The sequence below is a fragment of the Apium graveolens genome, unplaced genomic scaffold, assembly GCF_009905375.1.
Source record: "Apium graveolens cultivar Ventura unplaced genomic scaffold, ASM990537v1 ctg7954, whole genome shotgun sequence".
In the NCBI taxonomy this organism is placed as follows: Eukaryota; Viridiplantae; Streptophyta; class Magnoliopsida; order Apiales; family Apiaceae; genus Apium; species Apium graveolens.
The window spans coordinates 1-21,526 of NW_027420769.1; the positions used below are offsets into that span (position 1 = coordinate 1).

At 33.9% G+C, this 21,526-nt stretch overlaps 1 long non-coding RNA gene across 1 annotated transcript; it reads left to right on the top strand.

Moving 5' to 3' along the window:
• The first annotated feature begins 4,615 nt into the window (after positions 1-4,615).
• Positions 4,616-6,259, top strand: LOC141704538 (uncharacterized). The gene is made up of 5 exons (XR_012567999.1): positions 4,616-4,772; positions 4,858-4,904; positions 4,988-5,067; positions 5,443-5,608; positions 6,018-6,259. It is a non-coding gene; the product is annotated as an uncharacterized LOC141704538 (long non-coding RNA).
• Positions 6,260-21,526: the final 15,267 nt, after the last annotated feature.

The following is a 21,526-nucleotide window of genomic DNA, read 5'->3' on the forward strand; positions in this document are numbered from 1 at the left end:
GTTGTAGTAGTTCCTTGTTTGTAGCCATTTTTCTTTATCTGCATATTCTATATAGTGTACTTCATGAAATAAGAAATATGAACACAGCTTCACGCAAGTCTCTTTTGTTTTTTTTCAGTTTACGTTCAAACAATTGTATCTGCATAGTTTCAGCTTATTTGTTTCCAATATTTGGTATCAGAGCTTAGGTCTCATTGTATGCCCAAGTATATGCCAAAGATGACAACAGAGACAAATAAGCTCAAAGAGGGTGCGATTGGTTTAAACTATCCAATGCTGGCAAGAAGTAACTACACAGCCTGGGCACTTAAGATGAAGGTGTTCATGAAAGCACAGGGGGTGTGGAATGCAGTGGAGAAGAAAGAGAAAGGAGGTGTGGTTGATGACAGACAAGACAAGATCGCCCTGGCCACAATATACCAGGGAATTCCTGAAGATGTCTTGTTGTCTCTGGCTGATAAGGAAACAGCAAAGGAAGCCTGAGAGGCCATTCAGACTATGTGTCAAGGGTGCGGAGGTGTGAAAAAGCCAAGGTTCAGACGTTAAAGAGTGAATTTGAGTCGCTGTGCATGAAAGACGGTGAAATACTAGATGACTTATATTTGAACTGAACGGAATGGTGACAAACATACGTGCACTAGGGGAAGAATCAAGGAGAGTTATGTGGTTAAAAGCTGCTCCGTGCGTGGTCCATCAAAGTTTCTGCAAATTGTTTCACCAATATGAACATTTGCTGATCTGGAAACGATGTCTGTAGAGGAGGCCATAGGATCGTAAAAAGCTCATGAGGTAGCGAGTGAAAGGGCAAGCAGGTGAAAGTGATGGACAACTTCCTACTCACAGAAGAAGAGTGGTCTAAGAGGGAAAATGCCGAAGGAAAACTGTTAATAACTAGAGAGGAATGGGATTAAAAGAAATGGCAATAAAGGGGGCAGCTGAGGGATCTTCAAACCAGAGGTTTCTAGGAAAGGAAAGCACCGTGGGGGCGTGATAAGAGCAGAATACGGTGTTACAACTGTAGTGCATATGGGCACTATGCCGCTGAATGCAAAAACCACGACTGAGAACGGGATCCAAAAACAGGAAGTGAACCAGGCCCAGATCAATGAAGATGAATACGCACTATTACTGACAGAACACAGCGGGAAGAGGGACGATATGATGTTGTTGAACGAAGAAAAGGTGGTCCCAAAATTGGGTCAAGGTGATGATCGTGTGGAATCAAATCTGTGGTACTTGGATAATGGGGCGAGCCAATCATATGACCGGACTTCGTTCAAAATTCAGGGAGTTGGATGAAAATATAACTGGACAGGTGAAGTTTGGTGACGGATCAACGGTAGATATCAAAGGGAAAGCTCTATTAGCTTCGTGTGCAAAAATGGAGAAAGACGTACATTGCATGAGGTCTATTATATTCCTTTACTTCGTAGTAATATAATTAGTCCTGGGCAACTGTCTGAGGATGGAAATAGGGTTGTTCTGAGTGGAGAGTTTTTGTGGGTACATGATGTTCAAGGAAAACTCCTCATGAAAGTAAAGAGGTCACCAAACAGGTTGTATAAAATGATCATTGAAACAGAGAAAGGCCGTGTGCTGAAAGCTGAAAGCTGAGCGAATTGTCGTGGTTGTGGCACTCTCGGCTGGGTCATGTAAACTTTCCAGCCTTGTCTCTAATGCACTCAAACCAAATGGTATATGGTATGCCAAAATTTTCTCCGCCGAAGGGCGTGTGCACAGGGTGCTTAATGTCAAAACAGCAAGACAGTCTTTCCCACCAAAGGCCAACTATCATGCAAAATGGGATTGGAAATGGTGCATGTGATTTATGCGGTCCTATATCCCCAACCACGTCCGAAGGTAACAAATATTTCTACTTCTTGTCGATGATTTCAGTCGTGGATGTGGGTTTATATGCTTTAAGAGTAAAGATGAGGCATGGCTATATTTAAGAAATTCAAGGCACATTGGAAAATGGAACACCAAAAGAATAAAGTGTTCAGAACAGCCCGTGGGGGGGAGAGTTTTGTTCTCAAGATTTTAAAGTGTTCTGCGAGGAAAGTGGTATAACACGGCATTACACGGCTCCGTACTCCCCCCAACAGAATGGAGTAGTGGAGCGCAGGAACCGCACTGTTGTCGCCATGGCACGAAGTCTGTTGAAACAATGGGGTTACCATTAATTTTGTGGGGAGAGGCTATAAGGCACCTCGGTTTATCTACTCAACAGATTATCTACTCGCTCAATGAATGAACGAAACCCCATATATATAAGGCATGGAAGGGAACAAAACCAGGCATTGGGCATGTAAGGGTGTTTGGTTGTTTAGCTCACATGAAAGTTTCTGGGAATCACTTAAAAAATTGGATGACAGAAGTAAAGTGATTGTGCATTTAGGTAATGAACCTAGAACCAAAGCATATCGCTTATACGATCCCAAGAATAACAACATACTGGTGAGCAGAGGACGTAGTTTTTGAGGAGGAAAAACGTGGACATGGAATCAAGGCCAGCAAACTGAATTGATGGAACATCAACACACTTTCACTGTTGTTGATGGTTTTACACAGGATGAAATTGGTTGAAGCAGATGCACATCAGACGGATGCAGACTCTGATGGTGATGCAACAACGCCCCAGTCACAAATATTCACACATGGATCCAAAAATGAAGATGCAGAAAATAGCAGTGAGCCAAGGAGGTTCAAGTCCATTGTTGACATATACAATGAAACAGAAGAAATCGAATTGGATGATGAATTACTTCTCATGGGCATTGATGAGCCGAGAAATTATAGTCAGGCTGCTAAAGAACGTAACTGGAGGCAGGCAATGCAACAAGAGATGGATTCGATCGAACAAAATAATACTTGGAAGCTGACAGAGCTACCGGTTGATCAAAAAGTGATAGGGCTCAAGTGGATTTACAAAATAAGAGAGGTGAGGATGGGGAAATTATAAAGTATAAAGCACGACTCGTGGCCAAGGGGTATGTGCAGGAACAAGGGGTAGACTTCGATGAAATTTTTGCCCCAGTTACCAGACTTGAAACCGTTCGCTTGTTGTTAGCACTAGCAGCAAAGTGTGGCTGGCAGGTACATCATTTAGATGTGAAGACTGCTTTTTTGAATGGTGAAATACGAAGTCTATGTAACACAGCCAGAAGGGTTTGTTAAAAGTGGGCAAGAGCATCTGGTATATAAATTGATAAAAGCCCTTTATGGTCTACGTCAGGCACCGCGTGCTTGGTACGCTAAACTGAACAAAAGTCTCGAATGTATGGGCTTCACAAGGTGTCCACACGAGCATGCAGTTTATACAAAATGCAAAGGGGGAGAAGTTTTTGTCGTTGGTGTATACGTAGATGATCTTTTGATCACAGGGACGAGTGTTACTGCTATCAATGAGTTTAAACAGCAAATGAACAGCAAATTCGAAATGAACAACCTGGGTAAACTGTCTTACTACTTGGGAATAGAGGTAAAACAAGGAGAAGGATATATTGAGTTGAAGCAGACAGGGTATGCCAAAAAGGTGTTGGAAAGAGCAGGACTGGGAGAGTGTAATCCTACAAAATTTCCAATGGACCCAAAGGAACGTATTACTAAGGATGAAGGAGGTATTCAGGTAGACTCAACGGAGTACAAGAGCATGGTTTGGGGGCTTCGTTATCTTGTTCACACACGTCCTGACATAGCGTATGCGGTGGGAATGGTAAGTTGATTCATGGAGAAACCGACGGTGCTGCACAAAAATGCTGTGAAACGTATACTAAGGTATGTGAAGGGGACCTTGGATTTTGGTCTGGTATATTCGAAAAACAGCGGCAACAATATGCTCGTGGGCTATTCAGATAGTGACTTAGCTGGGCAAACGGACGACAGGAAAAGTACAGGGGGCGTGGCTTTTTATCTGAATAATAGCTTGATCACCTTGGTGTCACAAAAGCAAAGATGTGTTGCTTTGTCCTCATGTGAGGCTAAATTCATGGCAGCCACTGCTGCTACTTGTCAGGCCATCTGGCTGAGAAATTTGCTGAGTAAAATAACAGGAGAAAATGTTGGTCCAGTCATTCTGTATATCGATAACAAGTCTGCTATTGATCTAGCTAAGAACCCGGTCTTCCATGGAAGAAGCAAGCATATAGATATACGCTATCACTTCATCCGTGAATGCGTTGAGCGTAGGGATTGTTATCAGGCACGTGAGCTCAAATTTGCAGTGTGCAGACATTCTAACAAAGGCACTCAGTACTGTTAAGTTTGAAAGAATGAGAAAGTTGTTGGGTGTCAAAGAGCTGGAGAAACAAGTTTCAAATTAAGGGAGAGATTGTTGGATTTATTTTAATATAAAACTTGTTTTTTTATTTATTTGTTTTCATTATTCAGTAACTTGCATGCTAGTTGATTTAGTCGTAATTGTGCGGAGAGTTTCCAGGAGAAGCAGGATAGACTTAGAGATCATGTAGGAGTAGTTTGTTTTAGTAGTTCCTTGTTTGTAGCCATTTTTCTTTATCTGCATATTCTATATAGAGTACTTCATGAAATAAGAAATATGAACACAGCTTCATGCAAGTCTCTTTTGTTTTTTTTCAGTTTACGTTCAAACAATTGTATCTGCATAGTTTCAGCTTATTTGTTTCCAATAATAGCTTTATGGACCTACACTTTGCCCACTCCTGAGTGCATGTTAATGTTAGTGTGCAAACTCTAATTTTTCTCTTTTTTAATGAATGACTGACAGATGGTTGCAGAGAATCGAGAATGGACAGGTTAGTTTTCAAATTGACATAAATGTCTTTTGATTGTCTGGGGTTGTAGAAACTAGTGTTTTTCAAAGTGCGAATTCCCTTGCAGATAACCGTTGATGGCACGATTGTTACAGACCCTATCAAAGTTCTAAGGTATTGTGGTATATTGGTTTGATTTAGTAGTTAGTACATCTTTGTACTGTTTTTTGATAAGCTTGATACTAGTGCTGCTTCAGAATTGCAATATCATCGAATTCCTTGGAGAGAACCTGATGCACCATACTTGCTTGGAGTTCTATTTGAAGATGATCATTTGGTATATAACAAACTTCAGTCTCATCGTCCAGAGTATAATATATATAGTTGCATATTTTTTAAAGTTTAAAGTCTATGTATGCAGATTAATAGGAAGTTAAATAGGGTGCATTTAAGTCTTATCAGATATTTATCTGAATTTATTGTTTTATGGCCTTTCTTTGGTTCTCCTTCTGTTTCCCAGAAGAAGTTGTATTGTAATCTTCTATTTTACTTTAGGGTCCACAAGTATGACGAAAAGAAAAACCCTTTGCAAGCTATCTTACAAATGTGGCTCTAATGAGATGATTTGTGTGTAAACATAAGATATATAGATGTCAGGTTCACTTATTTGATGGTTTCTTGTTTAATGTTGAGGTGTATATATTGTATGCAGATTGCACTAGACAAGCCATCCGGTCTCCAAGTTTTACCGGGAGGACTATTCCAGCACCGGACTGTTTTGACTCAATTACAGTGGCACGCAATCAAACAAAGTTCTATATTTGCATGTCAACAGACAAACCCTGTCCCTGTTCATCGTCTTGGAAGAGGTACATCAGGTATGTTCTCAGTATCATATCTGTATCTGACCAAATTAAGCACAATTAAGATTATAGTTGAAATTTTGTATTTAATTAATAAAATAAATAGTATGAAATAATATTGATGATTTTCCGAAGTATATGGCCGGAGATAATAATGGTTAAAAGGTACCATTGTGCTTTTAAGAAATGCATTCATGTATTTGGATTTTGGATACATTACTTTATAGTTGGAGGACGGCAAGAATTTCTTTTATTTCTTGCCTCATAACCTATGGAGGCTGTTAGACTATTGTGACTTATTTGTGGATAATATTCATACTAAATCTTTACTTGTGGTGAATTTAACTAATTTTTAATCTTTTTATGTAAAATAAAAAATGGTAATCCTGCAATTGTCTTCCCCCTCCCCCTTTTTTTGTCTTAGGAATATTGCTTTGTGCAAAGACAAAGCTTGCAAAAGCTCGTATATCCGCATATTTTGCAGATGGAACCTCAACTCTTGGGAGTACTTGGTCAGAGACATGCTATACTATTTTCGTGCACTTAAAAATGCTTATTTGTGATTGATGTCCAAGTGCAATTATGTCTTACCTCTAGAAAATAGTCAAATGATAGTATTTTCTTATTTTCGATCAGTTGTTTGATTTAGAAAAATATATTACTGATTTATTTATTTATTGGCTCCATTTGTTTACAGGAAAATAACCTGAGTTTGGAAAATAAGTTTTTGGAATATTATTTTCTAAGATCCCACAAGATTTTCTGAAAAATAATTTAGATTCCTTTGTAAAGTTCTAAATCATTATTTTAATGAACTGTTCCAAGAATCTGGAAATTGTTTACCCTAATATGATAACAGTTTCCGAATATCCTCCTTAGAAATACATTTTATTATATTTGAACTACACAGAAATCAGGATTCTGTTTGTCTTAGACCAAACAAATGGCTAATCAGAAATTTGTTTTAGCCAAATTAAACAGACTTTAGAAGATCATTAAAATATATTCTGAATCGATATTTTTTGCGAAACTGATGTAGCTCAGGTCCAAAATATTTAGGTGCATGGCATGCTTAGCTAAAAAAAAATAACTGTATGAAGTTGTTTTTGTTGGTGGTGTTGACAACAAATCTTCCTATAGTTGTGAACCCTTTGGAGTTAAGTTCATCTGTTATTATATAAGTTTAAATACTGAATCTTTTCTTTCAGTATGTGGCAACCACGTAGTATAGATAATAGTATAGATGAGTATTTTAACAATATACCTTTTAAGTTTTAACAGTTTATTATATAACCTTTAAAAGCAAATTTATTAATAATATAACAACTGTTGTTGGGGGTTCGGAAAAAGTAGTGTTTAACCAAATTATAAATTATACTCCATTCTAATTATTATAGTAAGCCATAAATATAAACATTCATATCGCGAAGTTTTAAAACACTAGTGGGAGGACCAAGCTGGATTTTATTTGTATCTTGGGAACAAACATTTTTAATTATTTCGAGTAACCGGGAAGCTTGGAACATCCTCATATTTCTTCCTTCTTTCTTTTTTTCCCATAAAAGTAGGTGATTAAGATTAAACAGAAAAGTTTTACTAAAGATTAAACATAACTTATTGAATCTAATTAGAATTTATATTTCAAAATGTTATATAATCTATTACATTTTTTATATACATTTTTAATTACTCCTGTAGTTTCATGTTAGTAATTTCATCATATGCGTTAAATATGATTCATTAAATAATTCATATACTAGTTATTAAGAGTATCAAAATTATATATTATTAAGAGTATCAAAATTATATTTTTTAAAAATAAATATATTATCAAATTAATAAATTATTTGCAAGATAAAATCTTGGACATATTATATATTAAACTTACAAAACAATTTATTTGTTAACAACTAATTTAGTTTATAAGTTGAAAATCGTATGAATCAAAATTATTGGTTGAAATCATTTTATAAAATATGAGTAGCTAGTTATAAATGCATATCTTGTAATCTATATTGGTCAAAATCATTTCGTTCATATCGCTTCAACTTCATATTTGAGTCGTTGAAAGTATTTATCATGCGGTTCATATTGGCGATCCACGTGATAAGTTTTAATTGGTCAAAAGTATTTTGTGCGGATTGCTCTTGCATCATATCTGAGTCATTCATTAAAATTGCTTATCATGTGGTCCATATATTCGTGGACAGCGATCCGCGTGATAATCTTTTATTGGTCAAAATTGTTTTGTGCGGATCGCTTTTGCATCTTGCATATCAAGCGATCCATATTCGTGATACACGTTCAATTCTGATCTTAACCGTTGGTTGATTTTTGTCAAGCACAACTCATGTTACTCCTATAAATTACTCATCTTGTTATCCTCGTGTAGAACTTGTATTTTAACTCTTTTTCTCTCCCCCTACTTCCCATTTAACACATCTCTTTAATTTTTTCGGTGAACTTTCCATATCCTTCTACAAGTTTACTGTTGAATATTCAAAGTACGCTCAAAAATCATGCATCCAGTAATCTTAAACACTATTTATCCCTCAAAATTTGGGTAGATCAAAGAGGATTGTTTATGATACATCAAAAAAAAATTCTAGGTGGAGAAAGACTTTGAGGGAGCGGTATCCAATTCTTCCTCCAATGCTTCTTGGACTAAACGCACTTCCCTTGATAACATATTTCTTCTAGTGTACGCCCTGTCAGAAATCACTAATGAGATTTTCGACAACTGGGACTGCAACTTCTTCATACTTACATGCCATAAGCAGAGCTGTGATCCCAACTAGCTGGAGCTTTTTACGTACCACAGGGTGAATGGCCAAGAACCTATCAATTAGATTCACAGTGTCAAGTACAGGGTCTCCTGCATCAGCTCGAACTTGAAGTGGATCTGCTCATTCCATGATATAGTTAACAATGTTTGCTGTATAGTACTTCAAATTGTAAAAGACAATAATGTTTAACACCAACCTCAATTGCTGATATTGACATCACTGCTATTCTTCCAAACATATTTCGCTGATAAAGTTCCCAAATTTCTTGTTGAACATAAAAATTTTGTAAACAGTTTAAGTATAATCTGCACATGTATACATACAGGTATTTTTGATCTCTTGTTGCTACATATGCAAATTTTATTGCAGATATCCTGTCCCTCTTTGCAATTATGACTAATACACATGTAATTAGTATACATAAAGAAATAACAATTGTAGATACATTAAAAGATGACAAATGCAATTTCCTATGTCGGATGCAAATATAATTGTGCTTCCTTATTTGTAATTATTCAACAGTCAATATTTTTAATTACAAAGTACATTCGTGAAAAGATTTAAGCATGTTACTAAGCAATATTAGCAAATTTACTTGTAAACAAGTTGCAATTACTTTGAAAATTGATAATACCTTTCAAGATATGTCATCCTACGTTTAATTGATAGCAACTCAATTAATTATATAAACTATTTCAACGTATTGATAATGATAACCAATAAGTATAATGCTAATAGATTAAAAAACTAAAGACATGTCGAGAATTACATGAACCCGTATTAATAGGTAAATACTAATAAATCCAGGTCAAGTAACTAAGACAAAGTTTTTTTTTTGCCCAGTAATTAACACAATGTTAATATAATATAAAAACAGCCATAAAGTACATGTAAGAGTTCCTAATTTCATCGTAATAAAATCAAATCCCAACAAATTTCCCTATCGCACAGTAATTAGTACAGCGATTTAACAATACTAAGAACTTCTTCTTGATTCTCACCCTGCTGAATATAAAGTTTAGCCAGCTCTAACCTATCCCTGTACTCGGGTTTTTTCTCGGCCATGTTGCTTAGCAGGCGATTTATCTTTTCCCGTATATATGGCGAGCGTACTGTGTTAAACTCATATTCAACAGCATTACCCTTCTTTTTTGTAATCTTTAAGTTTTCTCGCATGCCCGATTTAACCAAAGCATAACGAAATCGATACTGGCTAATTCTTACCGCTGGAGTAAGGATGGAAGACGGGTCTTGAAAGCGAAAGCAGATGGAAGGCTTACAGCATGTTCCATAGTAGTGTCCGAGAAGAGTGCGTAAATTGACAAGGCTGCATGATTCTTCTGGGGTTATTTTTGGGCTTGGCATGACAGGTTTCGAAGTGTTGGTGCTCTCGCTTATAGTGAGGTTCATTAAGGCATTGATGGGATGGCTAAAAGAATCTGTTATTGTGAGTTTTTCGAAAGCTGCGATGGCAGGAGCTACGTAATCCATCTAGAATGAACTCGATAGATGCTCAGAATTTACTTGATGATGTTCGATAAAGGCTTCATACAATATATATTTATAGAGACTTTTAATAGTCCGACTATGCTTAGGAATCAGGCTCCTCCTGTCCTGTGTTTACCGATCGATCTATGGTTTGGATTTAACATTTAACTAAAGTAAAAAGCCATGCTAGGCACGGGTCTCTATTTTTATCGAAATATTATTTCGAACGAATTTACGTCTATGAGAAATTAATTTTCGAATACAAGAAATGATTATTTTAACTTTATTTTATATTCATACATCAATTACGTAATAATGAATGATATATTTTTATAAATTTAATTACATTTCATAAAAATTTAAATAAATAAATATGCAATTAAAATGAGATGACATAAAGGTCATAACTGTATTTTCTTAATTTTTTTTCGTTTCAAACGTATAGACAACTTAAGTGGTGAAAATTTATTTTTGTCGTACAGTTTGATTCTGGCTCACCCCCGATAATTTTAATATTAGATACTTAGTTTAAGGCAGATAAACATAATTACTAATAAAATTAAAACTATACTATTATCACAAAAATACTTGAAGTTTGTTTATACGGATATGCATTGGGCCACATCGTGATCAGGAAGTGTTATTTGATCCCCAGACTCACCCTACACCCCGAATGAATATTCTATTCCTTTCCAGTCCTCACTCGACTCGAATGGGGAATCCTGCGAGAATTCTTGATATAATTAAAAATAATAATCATGTATTTTTATTTTTATTTTTTTAAAAAAAATCTACTAATTCGTATTATACAAAAATATTAGTAATATCTCATATTTTTAAAATCAAATCATATTAAAATTGATTTACAATATAAAAATATGATAAATTAAAATTCAGACAAATATTTCTCAAAACAAAAGGGCAAAATTGATTTACATTTTTATAATTTCTCAAAACAAAAGGGCAAAATTGTGATTTCACGGCCATTAAAATGGCTCTTTTTACCCTTAATTGACATATAATATATAGTAGGAGAAGTTTGTTAAATTTATTTAATATTAGTTAAAGTTTCAATTTATAATGACATAATAGAATGCTTTTTTGGTAAGTTACCTTTAGGAATCAAAGTTTTGATCTTATACTTTATATCAATAGATAAAAACCAATACATAAAAATCATGGATTACATATAAAATAAAATATTATGTTACATTTAAATAAATTTTAATTACTATTTTATAAGAATAATGTATTTTTTTTTAAAAATAGTTTCAAAAAAAATTATAAACAATTTTGTAAAAATAATTTCCTTTTTTTTCAAGGTTGTAACTTTTTTTTTGAATAATTAGGCTAATATATAAGTGTTTTATTTAGGGATGAACATGAATAAAGCAATCGACTACAATTCAAAATATGCTAAGAAATAATTATTTTTGACAAATATGAATTATAACCTTACAAATGAGTAACCGTTCTTAAAAAAAATCAAAATTTTTGGCAAAACGACAGTCGTATCCAGAATTTGGGACGACAAATAATAAAATTTTAATTTGAACTCAGAGCAAAGAAATAATTTAGTTGAAGAAAAAATCGTAAATTTGTATTTGATATTAAAAATGCGCAAAAGTCTTATCGGTTCAGGTTTTATTCAATTTTTAAAAAGTCCAATTTTTAAAATAAATAGGGTCAGACATTTTTAAAATAGTGTCGGGTCGACTTCCTATTAAATATGAGATCTATTTTAGGTCTGTGAGCAGATTGGGCCGGATTTTATCCGTGTTTTTCTTATCTATACTATTATATTAAAGATGAAACCATGAAAGTTTGGTGGATAGTAGGTTTGGTCACCATAATTATAATAATATTTAAAATAAAACACTCTCATAAATAGATAAATATTCATAACAGAATTATAATATGACTAATAGTTTTTGTTAAAATAAAATAAAATATAAAATTCACCCTGCTGGACTAAACAAAATTATACTATTGATCCAATTTTAAATAAAAAATTAAAAAAATTACATATAGTTAGTTGGATTTAAAGAATCGGGCTAAAATTAAATAATAAAAATTATTGTTCCCGCTAAAAATATTATATTATTGGACCGGACTATAACAAAAGAAAATTTTTGGGGTCGATATAATGTCATAAAACTAAACCAAAATAATCAATATTATCCATCCGGTCTAAAATAAAATAATAATCACCACGGACTAAAATAAAATTAAACAAAATTGTAAGTATAATTATAAACATTGTACACACAAGTAAACTATCAAACTTCCGTATTTTTACTATAAGGGTCGGATCCTTCTTATCCCACTCTTCTAAACTTATATTATACATACTAATGAATTAGATACATGTTAATTTTTTTTTAATTTTATTTATCGTAGGTAACCCGCAGCCACTACCCTTAATATAATAATTATCTTTAATTTGAATTTAATTTTAGTGTAAATCGATAATATACATTATTTTTTTTAGCCACATGCCCTTTATCTACCAAATCCAGCTAATTACATCTAACTTTTTTTAATTTTATTTTAGCTTGGTGAATATTATTATGTTTTAAATCGAATAAATAATATATTTTATTTTGTTTTAGCATATTGGCATTATATCGATCAACGAATTACCTTTCAAATTTTGATTTTGTTTCTAACCCGATTCAGCATTAAAGATGAAATAATGAAAGTTTGGTTGGTAGTTCGTCTGGTCACCGTAATTATAGTATTATTTAAAATAAAATACTTTCATAAATAGATAAATATTCATAACATAATTATAATATGTTTTCGTTAAAAGAAAAATAATATATAAATTTCTGCCGATCGGGCTAAACAAAATTATACTATTGATCCGATTTTAAATAATTTTTTTAAAAAAAATACATACATTTAGTTGTATTTGAAGAATCGGGTTAAAATCAAATAATAAATATTATTGATCCCGTTAAAAATATTATATTAATGAAACGAATTATAACAAAATAAAAATTTGTAAGGAAATTTGTGGTGTCGATATTATGTTATCAAACTAAAATAAAATAATATATATTATCCATTCGGTCTAAAATAAAATAATAATCACCCCAGGCTAAAATAAAATTAAACAAAATAGTAAGTATAATTGCTGGATTTGGTTGATATAAAGGGCCTTAAGCTAACATAAATTTTTTGTCATTGACACATAAAATTTTACCATTGATTCGGGTTTAAATATATTAAACTAATATAAATTTGAATATAGTTAGTTGTGGCTCTAAAAAAATATATAGTTGAATTTGGTCAGTTCAAGGACTAATGACAATTCGTATATTATTGATCTCAGCTAAAATTTACCTTTTAATTAAATATAGTAATCTTTCGTAAACACACCCATAAATAACAATAAAATATAAATTTCAATCATTACATTATTTTTTTAAACTGTAGTATCACTAAGTTATACACCTATATGTATATTTGTGGCGCCCCAAAATCCGGGGTCAGGGATCTCGGAGGCCACGCCATCTCAATCACTATAAACTACATACATCGCATCACAATATATAAATACTCACACTTAATGACCCCACACTTATCACACACACTTACAGGTTATTGTCTTGGAAACGAGCCATTCATTACTAGAGTAAATCAAACCACAGAGTGATAATTAGTACAACCCAAAAGTAATTAAGTCTTACCGGGGAATAACCTTTAAGTAAGGCTAGTCCGTCGGCCAAATATATGTTGCTTATTTATTACCTTATATAAGTCATACGTATAAATAATCTGAACTAAAAATAACTGAAAACCAATTCAGCTTATTCGGTCTACCTGTGGTACAACACCAAACAACCTATGAAATAGCTGGCCATTTCGTACCCGTTTCATGGATGTGTGTCTCATGATAGGTATCTTGATTCACTGTTGTGTTGTATCAATTTAAGAAAACAAGTGTGAGCTATAATGCCCAGCATAATAATGTACAGTATGAAATGACTATATGATAAACTCAAGTAAAAACATTATATATGATATTTATATTTTATTCAAAAATAGTTATCAGTGGTGATACACACCTTCTTTTGAAAATAATTCTTTAGGGGATTTATTATCATGCAAATACCTTAATGGTAAACCCAGCACCTAGGCTTGGGTTACGGTATTGCATCACAATTCCAATTGGAAGAATATGACATTCACTGGAGCCACCGCATATGATGATCAGTCGTACTACGGAATAGTAACATTTTCTACATGTAGATGGAAGATTCCATTTTTATTATTGGTTATCACCCTGGCCACATTTGGGCCTTTCTGTTTCCATCCCTCTCAGGTACACACTTCGCGTCTATCCCTCTCAAGACACGGTTTTGCGCCCATCCCTCTCAAGTACGCATACTCCACATATTTATCAATATATAAGTAGGGCTGAGCAAAACCGAACCGAAACCGAAAAACTGAACCGAACCGTGCTAATTCGGTTCGGTTTGGTCCTAAATTCGGTTCGGTTTTATCCTATTCGGTCCGGACCGAATAGACCGAAATAAAATTCGGTTCGGTTCGGTTTTTTTCACAAATATTTCGGTCCGGACCGAATAGACCAAATCATAGATACTATAATTTTGTATTATATATATTTTACATATATCTTAAAAATTATAATCAAAATTTTTAATTTGTAATTATATTTATGGAGTATTAGAACTCCACATATCACATTACTTTAATTATATTTTAAAATTTATAATTTGTGATTTAATTTTTAATGCAATTTTATTTTTGAAAAAAAAAATCGGTCTATTCGGTCCAAAACCGGACAGAACCGAATTATTTTGGTTCGGTTCGGTCCGGTCCATAATATAACTTCGGTCCGGTTCGGTCCAAGAAAAAATGACTATTCGGTTTTTCGGTATATTCGGTTCGGTCCGGTTTTGGACCGAACCAACCGAATGCTCAGCCCTATATATAAGATACCTTCTCATGTGGTAGTAAATTGGTAGTCTCCCCAGTCCACGAAGTACTAGAGTCTACTCCTCCTTGTCCTTGTAAGAATCTCATCATATATCTGGAACTTGTATTGTTCCCCAAGCATATTACTTGTTGATAGGTACACCTGGTTATGTACGTATATATATATACTTTCGAGAATTTTCGGAGGAACTACTAAGGATGTGCGCCAAATTTTACGAATTTTTTTTTGAATACAATTCGTTGACTGTTGTCAACATATTTGTTATATAAGGGGGAGTTTCTTTTGAAACTATAATCAAAATATTTAAAATAAGTCGAGATAATATTCTCCGACGATCTGAAATTATTCGAATGATTTTCCGAAAATCAGAAAGTTTTTTGAATCAGGTTCTATAATTTTTAAATCATAATTAAACAATTAAATAATAAATAATTAAATATTAATAGTTAAATAATTAAACCTCGAATAATTATACTTTTTAAAAGAATATTTGAAATAATATTATTCAACTAATTTATGTTTAAATAATTTAATAATATTTAATATTTAATCGAGTTTGAAATAAATATTCACTGGAGAATACTTCTCCATAAATAATGAATAGTAGATAAATATTTCTTGTTCGAACGATAAATTATAGTTGAGGGAATACGATTTTTGGAAATCGTTTTAATAAAAGTTCGAGGTGTTTAATATTTTGTAAGTGGACGTTGAGTCCTTTTAAAACATACTACTATGGACTATTAATCGTCCTATAATATCACCGGGATGATCATCGGGTTTTTATCTTAAAATCCCGACCGACTCTCGGTCTTATACTTATACGTCACGCTTAAAGCGGAATTAAACATTTTACGATACATACTTATCGTACAACATCACTACATTATGCGAAAAATTCAATTATTACGTATCATAGCAAACATGGTATTTATGCAATGATAATAAAACAATTATTTCACAACACAACAGTAAATGGAGTTGAGTCCCTAAACTTGCCTAGGTATCTCGAGGTGAAGGATGCTCTAGGTTCTTCTCGGAAATCTATAATCATAAACAAAATTCGTTTCCTTAGGTCCCGTTCTAATCTACGGTGACTCGCACTCATGCACTACTTATTATACACCCTCTCAACTTATATTACCCTTATTATCTCTTTAAGTCCTTATTTACATTATGGTCACTTCCTTTCCCGGGGTACCTTAAGTCCGTTTTCATTTTCATCATTGGCTCCGCTTATGGATTATACGGTTTTCTAATTGCGCGGTCTCGGCTCCGATATTTTAATAAAATTGAAAAATCATTATTTTCACTTGAAATTTTTATGACAGTTAGAAAACTCAATTTACTAATCTCTATAAAAATTTCATGATTTATAAATATTTTAAGTCGATCCTTTTTATTTTCAAAGTTTATAAATTCGTAGCAGTTTTTGTCGCGTAAATCACTTTTAGTAAAACGGCCATAACTTTTGATCCGTAAATCAGAATCACGTGATTCAAGCGCCTAAACGATCCTTATAACATTGTATATCATAATCAAGGGTTATTTTGGAAGAAACTATAGTTTACATCTTCGGGACTTTCTGCAGAAACTTAAAGTTACGTTTTGTTCGTTTTAACGAGATTACGGTTACGATCGGAGTTTCGTTTATGCCTTAAATCTTTATACTACCACCAACAATCAACATAATATCATCACCACACTAACTCCTCTCGAGAACATCATGTTTTTGAGGCAGCAACAATCAACCTTAAATCTACTTTGCTAAACATCAAGATTACAACAATACTTCCACCAAAACTAGGTTTACAACTATGTTCTAAAAGGATCATGAACTTAAATCTTAAATAAGTTTGGGTTAAAGATTTATACCTTTATTGAGAGCTTGAGATGTGTTATTGATGATGGTGAAGTCTTGGGAGTGCCTAGTATGGTTTTTGGAACCTAAAACAACCATTAAAATCAAGAAACCAAAGAAGAGTTACTATTCACACTATTCATTATCATCTTTGTTGAATTTATTTTACCCATCAAACCTTGATAAAAAGAGCTCAAAGATTTATCTGACCTTAGTTTGGTTGGTATAAAGCTTGAGAATTAATGGGAGGATATATCCATGGCTAGAGCTTGAAGATTTGAAATTGATTTCTTCTTCTTTTTGGAAGAAGCCGAATGGAGAGTTTAGGGAGAGAGAGTGTGTGTTTTTGTGTTGCTTCTTGGGAGCTTCTTGAAAATAATGCTTGTGATATATTTTATTTGATTGTTATTCTCTATTTTAGATCCTAGGATTTTATTCTTGTTGCCTAATCCTTGGACAAATACTAGCTAGCCTTTGTAGTTTACAAGCTAAGCTAATTAGCTTAGCCCCTTTAGCTTACTATTTTCTAGCCCTTGGTTGATCATCCTATACCTTAGCTCACTATTTGATAAAGTAACCATGGTTACTTTTCTACCATGGTTAGTTAGTGCATTACATTTATTTAATCGTTTACGCGTTCGCTCGGTCGCTTAAACGTTTTTGTAATAATTTCTCGTAAACGGTTCGCGACGTAAATCATTTCATATTTATTCCTTATGGTTTGAATTATAATACTTGGCCATAAATCCGTAGGGTTTTAAATTCGTAATTATATTGTGATTCCCGTAATCCTCGATGATTCATAAATATGGTTGTTTTTCAAAGTACGTTTTCTTCGAAAACTAATAGCGTTTATATACACTCATTTGGTACGCATAATTATAATATCAACTCCAAAACTCATTTTCTCATGCACAACATTGTGTGGGCCAAAAACGTTTTTCCCGTCAGTCAGGGTTACTATTCATTAAATATTTTTACAATGTCTCAAAAATTTGAGTTATTACAGTCTTCCCCTCTAACAAGGATTCCGTCCCGGAATCAATTAGAAAATTAGTGGGGATATCTATTCCTCATTGCGTCTTCAAGTTCCTAAGTTAACTCTTCGACATTTTGATTCCTCCACAAGATTCTAACCAGCTTCACAGTCTTGTTCCTCAGCACTTGTTCTTTTTGGTCCATTATCCTTACTGGCTGATCAATGTAGGTCAGGTCTGGTTGTAAATCTACCTGCTCGTATTCTATTACATGTCACACATCTGCATGGTACTTCCTTAACATGGACACGTGGAACACGTTGTGCACTTGTTGCAGATTAGGAGGCAAGGCGAGCTCGTAAGCTAGAGGTCCTATTCTCCTTAAAATTTAAAAGGGGCCTATGAATCTGGGACTCAGCTTCCCTTTCTTTCCAAATCTCATTACTCCTTTCCACGGAGATACCTTCAACAGCACTGAATCCCCTACTTCATACACTCTATCTTTTTTGGTCTGGTCAGCGTACTTCTATTGTCTGTCTTGAGTTGCTACCAGTCTCTTCCTGTTGAGTTCCACCATTTCTCTGGTTTACTGGACTAACTCGGGTCCTATTATCTTGTGTTCTCCAACTTCATCCCAAAATAGGGGAGAGCGACATCTCCTTCCGTAAAGAACTTTATACGGAGGCATTCCTATGCTAGCGTGATAGCTATTGTTGTAAGCAAATTCGATCAGGGGTAAGTGGTCATTCCAATTTCTTTTAAAGTCGATGGCACACACTCGTAGCATATCTTCTAGGGTCTGAATAGTCCTTTCGCTTTGCCCATCAGTCTGGGGGTGGTAAGCGGTACTCATGTTTAGTCTGGTGCCTACACATTCTTGGAAGCTTCTCCAAAATCGGGAATTAACGTGTGGGTCTCGATCTGACACTATAGCTACAGGAACGCCGTGTTTCACTACAATTTCCTTTAAGTAAATATCCACCAACTTGTCTATGGTGTACCTTTCGTTGATTGGTAGGAAGTGTGCAGACTTGGTCAGTCTATCTATGATAACCCATATGGCGTCGTGATTGGTCTTTGTCCTTGGTAGGCCTGTCACAAAATCCATGGCTATAAGCTCCCATTTCCATTCCGGAATTTCCAGGGGCCGTAATAGTCCACTAGGTCGCTGGTGTTCAGCCTTCACTCTATGGCACGTCAAGCACTTGCTGACCCACTCTGCTACTTCTCTCTTCATGTTAGGCCACCAATAATATTCCTTAAGGTCACGGTACATCTTCGTACTTCCTGGGTGGATTGAATATCTGGAGTTGTGCCCTTCGTGCAGCAGCTCGTCCTTTAACTTTGCACATTTGGAATCCAAATTTGGGACGCATACTTCATAATCCCTTTCTCTTCCTTCTCGCATCTCACTTCCTCACCAGTCAATGTTCCTCTTTCTTCACTCATCTTCTTTTCCTGACATACTCATATCTTTTCCGTCAGTTCCGGCACTAGCTTAACCTCAAATAATCCTTCTGTCCCTTTACCGGTCACTCTCACGTCAATTTCCATTTTCTCAAATTCTTTAATTAATTCCTCAGATGTCATTATCATTTTGAGTCTTTCCTTCCTACTAAGGGCGTCAGCCACCACATTGGCTTTACCCGGGTGATACAAAATTTCACAATCGTAGTCCTTAATCAACTATAACCACCTCCTCTGTCTCATGTTCAGTTCTTTCTGAGTAAAAATATATTTGAGGCTCTTATGGTCTGTGTAAATCTCGCATTTCTCACCGTATAGGTAGTGTCTCCAAATTTTCAGGGCAAACACTATGGCTGCTAATTCTAGATCATGCGTCGGGTATCTGCTCTCATACTCCTTCAATTGTCGAGAGGCATACGCTATAACTTTTCCGTGCTGCATAAGCACACATCCTAATCCTTTATGCGATATGTCACTGTATATCACAAACTCACCCTTTCCATCGGGAAGAGCGAGCACTGGTGCTGACACCAGTCTCCTTTTCAGTTCCTGAAAGCTTTCCTCACATTTCTCTGTTCATACAAACTTTTCTATCTTCCGGGTAAGTCTAGTCAATGGGTCGGCTATCTTAGCAAAGTCTTGCACGAATCTCCGGTAATATCCTGCTAAACCCACAAAGCTCATAACCTCTGTTGGGGTAATTAAACTTCTTTTCAAAAAAAAGAAATAACTAAACTTTTTCATTTATATATAAAATTAATAAAAAGAGTAATATTATGAATATAGCTAATAACTATAACTAATGCCATTGGAGCAAAAATGATTACAGGTTCAATAAAATTTTAGCTAATCATATTTTAGCTAACAGTTTTAGATTTTACCCTTGTAGATGCGGGTTATTACTACTACACAATCCATACCTTCCAGGATTCATTAATGTTTTTTCTTATATATAAATTGTCAAATATCGTGTACAAATCAGGACATTTAAAAGAATTGAAAATATTATACTCATTTGCTGATTGATTTATATCAGTAGTAATATTTTTTTATCAAGGTGTTGCAATATATGATGGCCTCTATGCACTTGCAAGTTTTGACGGAACCGAGCAGAAGGCCAAGGTCATCGACAATATTAATTTTGGCAACTTTCTAGAGTTGGTTACTGAAGTGAGGGAACTTATTCATGATTTTTATTCAAGTCATTATGCTTCATGCTTGGACTACCTTGAAGGTGTACGACCAAATTCGTAGCAAAGCTCTGAAACAGTATATACCTCCATTTGTGTCTGTTTATATGCGCATGATAGCCGATACTTTCAAAACCCAAACCCGTGGCTGGGTTAGAGGATGAACCAAATTATTTGATAACAGAAAATCAAATACAGGCTTGTATAAATTTGCATAACTAAATCTTGTATGGCCAGACATGCTATTTACATCCTTCAGATTATTCTAGCATTTCTTCTAGAATGTCATTAGACATCCGGAGTCTAAAGAGTTCTTCAATGAGTTGCATCAAAGGAATTATCATTTGTAGTTAATCCAAAGTGTTCAAAAAGAAAAAAAAAATAATACTCTTGGACGCAGCTAGTGACTATATTTATAGTGATCAATTAAAACCTAATTTATAGGGTATTCTAGTAATTTTTAGCACATATTTATTATTTTTACAACTTAAATATACATATATGAGTTATATTTGAGGTAAAATTTAACTATAGGACATATAAATAGTTTTGAAATAAAATGGGATATATTTATAAAGTGACCCCTAAATTTGGGACATATTACACAAATTTCCTTTATTTTTATATTACATTCAAATATTTTAAATTATTACTTAAAATTTAACGATTATTATTTACAATATCAAATCGATAAATCAATCAAATATAACTTATTTTACATCTAATAGTGTAATATAATTTTAATAAAAGATATTTAATGTGCAATTTCAGTCCATCGTTTCATCTTTTCTCCTTCCTTCTTCCAATTTAGCTGAACGCACTTCACTTCGGCATTATTGCAATTATTTTTTATATTGCATTCAAATATTCTTAATTATTACTTAAAATTTAACAATTATTATTTACAATAACAAATTGATAAATCAATCAAATATAACTTATTTTACTTCTAATAGTTCAATATAATTTTTAATAAAGAATATTTAAAATATTATATATTTTATATAAAAATCAGATTTTTATTTAGACTTCTTAAAATGCTAAACTTTTATCCAGGTCTAAACTAAACTTTATCTGGGATTTTTCGAATTTCACACTGAGAAAAAATAATTAAGGCCCTCGCCGGGCTGGACTTTTTTCTTGATGGGCTTTTTTTGTAGTTTTTTTTCCGTATCGGCCGGAATTTTGGTCCTCT